Source organism: Takifugu flavidus, chromosome 9 (assembly GCF_003711565.1).
Source record: "Takifugu flavidus isolate HTHZ2018 chromosome 9, ASM371156v2, whole genome shotgun sequence".
Classification (NCBI taxonomy): domain Eukaryota; kingdom Metazoa; phylum Chordata; class Actinopteri; order Tetraodontiformes; family Tetraodontidae; genus Takifugu; species Takifugu flavidus.
Window position 1 is genome coordinate 5,386,311 of NC_079528.1, and position 6,000 is coordinate 5,392,310.

Consider the following 6,000-nt stretch of genomic DNA (forward strand, 5'->3'; position numbering starts at 1 on the left):
CCTGCAGAGACCTCTCATGTCCCATGTCTCCATCAGGGCAGATGAATTATTTGTCTCCTCCTTCCATTAGCGAGGCAGGGATAATAGGACGTGGCAACCTGGAGTTTAGCACAGCAGTGAAGGCATCGCCTTGAATCAGGAGGACTGTTAATCATCACAAAGCAATTTTCAGAGGCTGCCTTTCATTCTCAGACTCTCCTGATCTGTATGTTATAATGTCTCCTCAGATCCAGGATCAGTGGACGCATGGCTTCTTAAAACGAAGCTGCTACACTTTATTCTTCTGTATTCAACATAAATTGATACATTTTTCAATGTAAATAATCTGATCAACATTTTTTAATCAGCAAAAAACCCTTTATTGCTGTTGCGACACGCTGAATTGCTGAAACATTTGCGCTTCACAGCGTCTAAAGAGGAGAAGCTGCCTCACTCCTGCTAACACAATATGCAGCTGATCAAATTGGTGCTTTTGCACCACAATTTCCAAGGCAGAGGACGCATTTTGTGCAAATCAGGATTGATACTGCAGCAGTGCTTCCACTGTTAGGGACTGTTTGTGGATGGTTCTTATGGGAATCAAGTGCAGAAGCCAAAAATTGTGCCATTTACTGCTTTAAACCTCCAGACATGTCCTGCATTCTCAAACGGCACTGTTGTTGAGCTGCTGTTGAAATTGATGATTCCCGACATCTGCTCCCTGTTTGCATATTCATTTTCTTTTTGTTGTTCTTCATTTATTTACTTCTTCCCTGAAGGTAAAGAGAGTATACACAGTTCATTGATACATATGGGGTTTATATTGTTAGGTTACATTCACAACTTGAATAATCAAAAGTGGCAACGTGAGACACCCATATTAATTAGGAATAAAGTGGATAAATTAATGCGGTTTGATGCAAACATGTTCGACATCAAAATTATGAGTCACAAAAATGTGTCAAAATGAACACATTTTACTTCAAGGTCATCCTTCTGTCCACTCTGACTCAAGGATGACCTAAAGGTCAAGGTCACTGTGGTTAATAGAGTCACGGGTTATATGGACCTTTCCTCCTTAAGCTCTTCCCTTCAAATGTTCTACAAGCATCACCTAGAGGACATAACAGAACCTTTGTAGCTGGTTCACTTTGATGGACCCCTGGTTGTGAATGGAGACTCTTCTGTCTTTATTGGTAGTTGCTCTGGGTCCTGAAACATGTCTGATGACACAAAGTAAATGTGACCTCCAGTCTCCTGGTGACCCTCCAATAAAGCCCCACTCCTTTTGGCACTTTGGAAGGGACGTCTTGTTTAATCATCTGTTTAAGTCCTATGAAGCTGACAAGGATAAGTTGAACAACAGCTGTAAATTGAGTCTTTGTCCTTGTAAGTTTAAGCTCCTCCCATCTGAGATGAGAGCGGCGGAATGGAGGAGGCGTGCGTGAGTTGTTGAGGCTGAAGTCATTTAACAGCAGTGGACGCCGTCACTTTGCAGCTGTCATTCCTCATTATAAATAAATGATAAATCTCATTAAATGTGTCGGGCCTAGCACGTTCTTTGTGACACACATCATCTTTTGATATTATCATTATTACCATGTCTTCATTTCTAATTGGAGTGTTTGGCTATAAATACATAAAGGTACTAATTAGTTTACAAAAGGCCTTCTTGTCCTTCTCCCTCCCTCTCTCCATATACTCTAACACTGATATACATGACATTTTATAGCTTAGTTCATCCAAAAATCAATCAATTACTCTGTTTCCTATAAGGCAGCTCGCTCATTTCAATTGTTTGCCTATGAGCAGCTCCAGACTAATGGAATTAAATGGCACTTAGCTTGTAGTGCTCAAAGTACCAGTCTGTCTTTAAAAGCTGTAAAAAGTTTCAAAATGAACTTTAGTTGGAAATTTAGTGTGTTGAGTGTGTTTCTTAAATGGTTTTTGCCTTTACTGTTGGAGTTAAATGGACCAACAACGCAGCACAATCTTAATGATGGCACTTTAGTTTTACTTTAGCATTCTCAATTAATGTTTCCTTTTTATTGTTGGTGCGCGTGTGTGCACCAGAAGACACAACATAAAAATGTTTTTTTCCTGTTTATCAGGGGTCCAATGGTCATCTTTCCATCTCTTTTGCTCTATTCACACACCAACCTTTTTATTCAAGCTTTTCAGACTTGTCACACAGTATAAGACAAGGTCAGACGTAACCATTTGTACCTCTACAGCACAAAGATGTGATGAGAGGAATGTCATTTAATGTAGTGTAAGAAGTTCCCTGTAACAGTCCCTTTCCTCTTTCTGTTCTGATATTTGGCTGACAGGATGGTCGTCTCCCTCTTTTTCTCCAGTTTTATGGGAACAAAGTGCCTCTATCGCTCACCTTCATGGATAATAGTTATGGCTAACTTTACTGATCTTCCTCCTTAAGTTATCCAATTAACTTTATACTATTAGAAGTATACAGAGATTGGTTACAGCATTGTGCAGCCACAACAACCTTCTTTTCCACTCTCAGCTCTGCAGCTCACCCCACCACCACCACCCCCCCACCCCCCCCAAACACAATGGCCTTTAAAAAGAAAGAGCACTTATGTCGGGTTATTTTGAAGCTGCTACGTGTCTGGCTCAGGTAAATCATCCAAGAGACGTCCATTTAAATCCCTGACCTCAACCTTTTCAACAGTGAGAGGAGGTAAGAGGGGTTTTTTCACAAATGCATTTAGTGCTTCATTCTCGGCGCTGTTCTGAAATTATTACCAGAACTTGTTTGCAAAACTGAGACTAAAAAGGGATCAGTTGTTGTTACTTATCCATAAATATATACTCCTAATTCATAAAAACCCCTTATCACACCCTATTAATGTCAAGTCTGTAAATTATGACTAAATATTTTACCTGCTGGACCCTTAAAGGTTGATACTTTAATCATAGGTGTCATAGTTTTTGGCTAATTTATTAATTGTTAACACAAAAACAATTAAAAATCCTCAATTTGCTTAAAATCTTAGCTTGATTTCCATCTCATCTTGTCATGTCAACCCAAATCTAACCTTTAAAAGAAGCGTGCGGGATGGGGGGTGAGGGGGGTGGGGGGGGGGGGGGGGGTGTCAACGGCACTTTAGAAGACGTTTTCTTTTTTTCATTCTCTTGTGTGTGAAGGTGAACTTTTGTGTCGTGCAGATAAATACACACCATAGCCTCGGAGCGTCGCGTCTACACCCCCAAAATGGATGAATCTCCCTTTTTTAGGGAGACATTCAATATGCTGCAGGACAATGAAGAGCTAAAATAACCTACAGGAAAATAGCATTTGGATCTTTGGTAAATGACATTTAGGAAAATTAAAAAGTCAGCAGTACAATTAGAAAACGCTCTTTAGATACTGCGATCGTTTAACGTGAGATAATGAAATGCCTCGTTTTGTTATTAGAGCCAGACGTGGACAATGACTGTCCGTCAATTTGGAGAGTGGAGGAGGTGAGCAGGAGAAAAGATGGTGAGTTACAGCTTTATTGTTGCTTCCACGCACTGTGTTGGCAGTGGCTTAAATAATACCGGCACCCCCACCCCCACCTGCAGGAGCCAGGTATTGTGTAGAAAAGAGAAAGCATAAAAGATGTCTGGGTAAAATGATTCCAGCATGGATGACTCTGATTCTGTTATATAACAGCTCCCATTTTATATCATATATATATAATGTAATACCTCATTCATATAGATAGATAGATAGATAGATAGATAGACAGATAGATAGATAGATAGATAGATAGATAGATAGATAGATAGATAGATAGATAGATATTATGCTTTAACCTCAGTAACTCTCTGCTCTTTCTCTTCTCAATCTGTAAATGACACTTTCTCTTGAACAACTGAGTGACTTCTTGTGCCCCACTTGACCACAGTGTCACCATGGTAACAATATGGAAGATAAAAAAATAGGTGAAATGTACTGTACAGTAAAATATGTTTTCTTCTAACAGAACAGGTCTGGAAAAGGTGACCTGATTAGGCTTGGAAAGAAAACATTTCTTTGAGGGTCTAAACCTGTATTTTTCTGAAAATCTTCCACCTCTCGTGTGGAAAGTTGAACGTGAGCTGCGCCTGTACAGATGGTCTGTCTGTCTGTAATTTCAGTGTTCACTGATGCTGTCGGAGGAGGCTGTTTGCTTGGCGGCTGGTTCAACTAAGAAGGATCTGAAAAGTTATCTGCACTGACAGTAAAGGCAACCTTGAGATAGATAACAGATAAGCCAGCAGTAGAACACACAGCTAACCACCAAATTAAGCCAAAACATCCAATCATATTCATGTTCATATAAATTTATGAGCTAAAACTGGTTTATCAGCCTGTAAGGGTTTCTAGCTGAAGGAAACACACTGGGAACCTTGTTGTACTCCGTAGCCTCATGTTCCAGTTTGTGGTCGCTGAACAGACAGCGGCAATAAATCATGCACGATCCGAGCCATTCATATCACTCTGCAGAGCCGCGCGCTGGAACCAGAACATCAGAGAAACAATCCATTCACAATTTTCACGGGCCAAAGAGATGAGATGAAAAGGGAAACTCTGGGAGGATTTAAAGTCCGAGCTTTTCAAAACAGTGCAAATCCCCCGAAGAGAATGAACGCCAGGTTTATTAAATATTTAAAGTCTTTCCTGGTGACCTCTGCGTCCCATCTATGGCCAGTGAGACACTATCAGATGGACCACTTTATCTGATATAACTGCGTGTACGGTAACTTGAACTGAGGCAAACACAAAGTTAAGCACAAAAATGCGCACCAGGACACTTTAGCTGAAACGTTCACCTCTGTTCTGACCTCTGCTGTTGCCGCCCGTGTGGCTCGATCACCGCGAGGAGGGAAAACCCACCCTTGGAAGGCTTTCTTCAGACCTTTCAGAAATTGCATCAAAGAGTAAATACCTGAATAAAAGCCTACACAAGAGCTTTCCGTCTGAGATGTTGGGTAAATGTGTTTTCTGCAGGTCTCCAGGGAGGAAGCCAAATGGAGGAGCGCATGGTGCACAAAGCATCCACCTTGACCTCAGCGAGGCGTCTAACCTCACACATCCATCTGAAAGTGCGGCGGCCTTGTCTTTTGTGCACTTTAGGCAGTTAATAATGAGGGTGGGTGTGATGGCTGATATCATTTCAGTACGATGTTATTTATGCTGCAGTGGTGCAACAGAGTGGTACGTTGAGCACAATATTCCTATTGTACTCTTGAAAAGGGTCATATTATAATTCATGCATCCAATAATAGGGATGAATAACCTTAATTTTTTAAACGGGTCATGTTTTGGTCTCTCATTTCATTTGCACCACTCACCTACACTTTTAGTGGAAACCACTCCCAACGGACACCCCCCACCTGCAGGATAATGTGGCCCAATGATAGAATTCAGAAATGGTTGGAGGAAGTTGACAAGGGCCCCCGAGGCATTGACCTGGCCTCCAAACTCCCCAGATCCCAGTACAATCAACCATTCAGGGGATGTGACGGAACAATCGACAGAACACTGGTTGCAACATCCACCTCAGAAGACCCAGTGGAGCACCAGAGGACCCCCTCCGCGAAGGGCCCTGTACAGGTCCTCACAGGGACAAAGTTATAATTCTTGAATAACATTTTCTCTCATTCTGATTGTTGTAGCTGACGGCCAGTTTCCTAATTAATGAGATCTTCGGGGGCGTAAACAGTCCCCGACACAGGTGGGAACTGTGTGATGATAAAAAATAAAAAAATAAAAACATTGGTCCTTGGTTGTTTTTAATCAATTTTGTCTGGAATATCTTCAAAATTGCAAATGAAGTCTGACATGAGTCTAATTAAAGTCTGCTATTGTCAAATTCAGTGCACAACAATCCAATTCCACTTGTTTTGTTTTGTTTATCCCCACCTGAAGGCCATTAAACTGCTCACCTTTGCATGATGAACCAGTCTGGTTAGTGGTGCTGAGACGAACGTTCACTTCTGCTCTGGCCAGTGGGTACTGGATTTTTCCAC

At 41.4% G+C, this 6,000-nt stretch overlaps 2 long non-coding RNA genes across 2 annotated transcripts in view; both read left to right on the plus strand.

Moving 5' to 3' along the window:
- The window catches only part of LOC130531753 (uncharacterized), a 32,779-nt gene extending 30,423 nt beyond the window's left edge, over window positions 1–2,356 (plus strand). Inside the window, exon 3 of the long non-coding RNA XR_008952180.1 lies at window positions 1,180–2,356. This is a non-coding gene — a long non-coding RNA (uncharacterized LOC130531753). The remainder of the gene's footprint in view (window positions 1–1,179) is intronic.
- A 744-nt stretch (window positions 2,357–3,100) lies between these two features.
- LOC130531260 (uncharacterized) lies at window positions 3,101–5,746 on the plus strand. Its single transcript, XR_008952056.1, has 3 exons — window positions 3,101–3,309; window positions 3,419–3,484; window positions 4,979–5,746. It is a non-coding gene; the product is annotated as an uncharacterized LOC130531260 (long non-coding RNA).
- The last annotated feature ends 254 nt before the right edge of the window (window positions 5,747–6,000 follow it).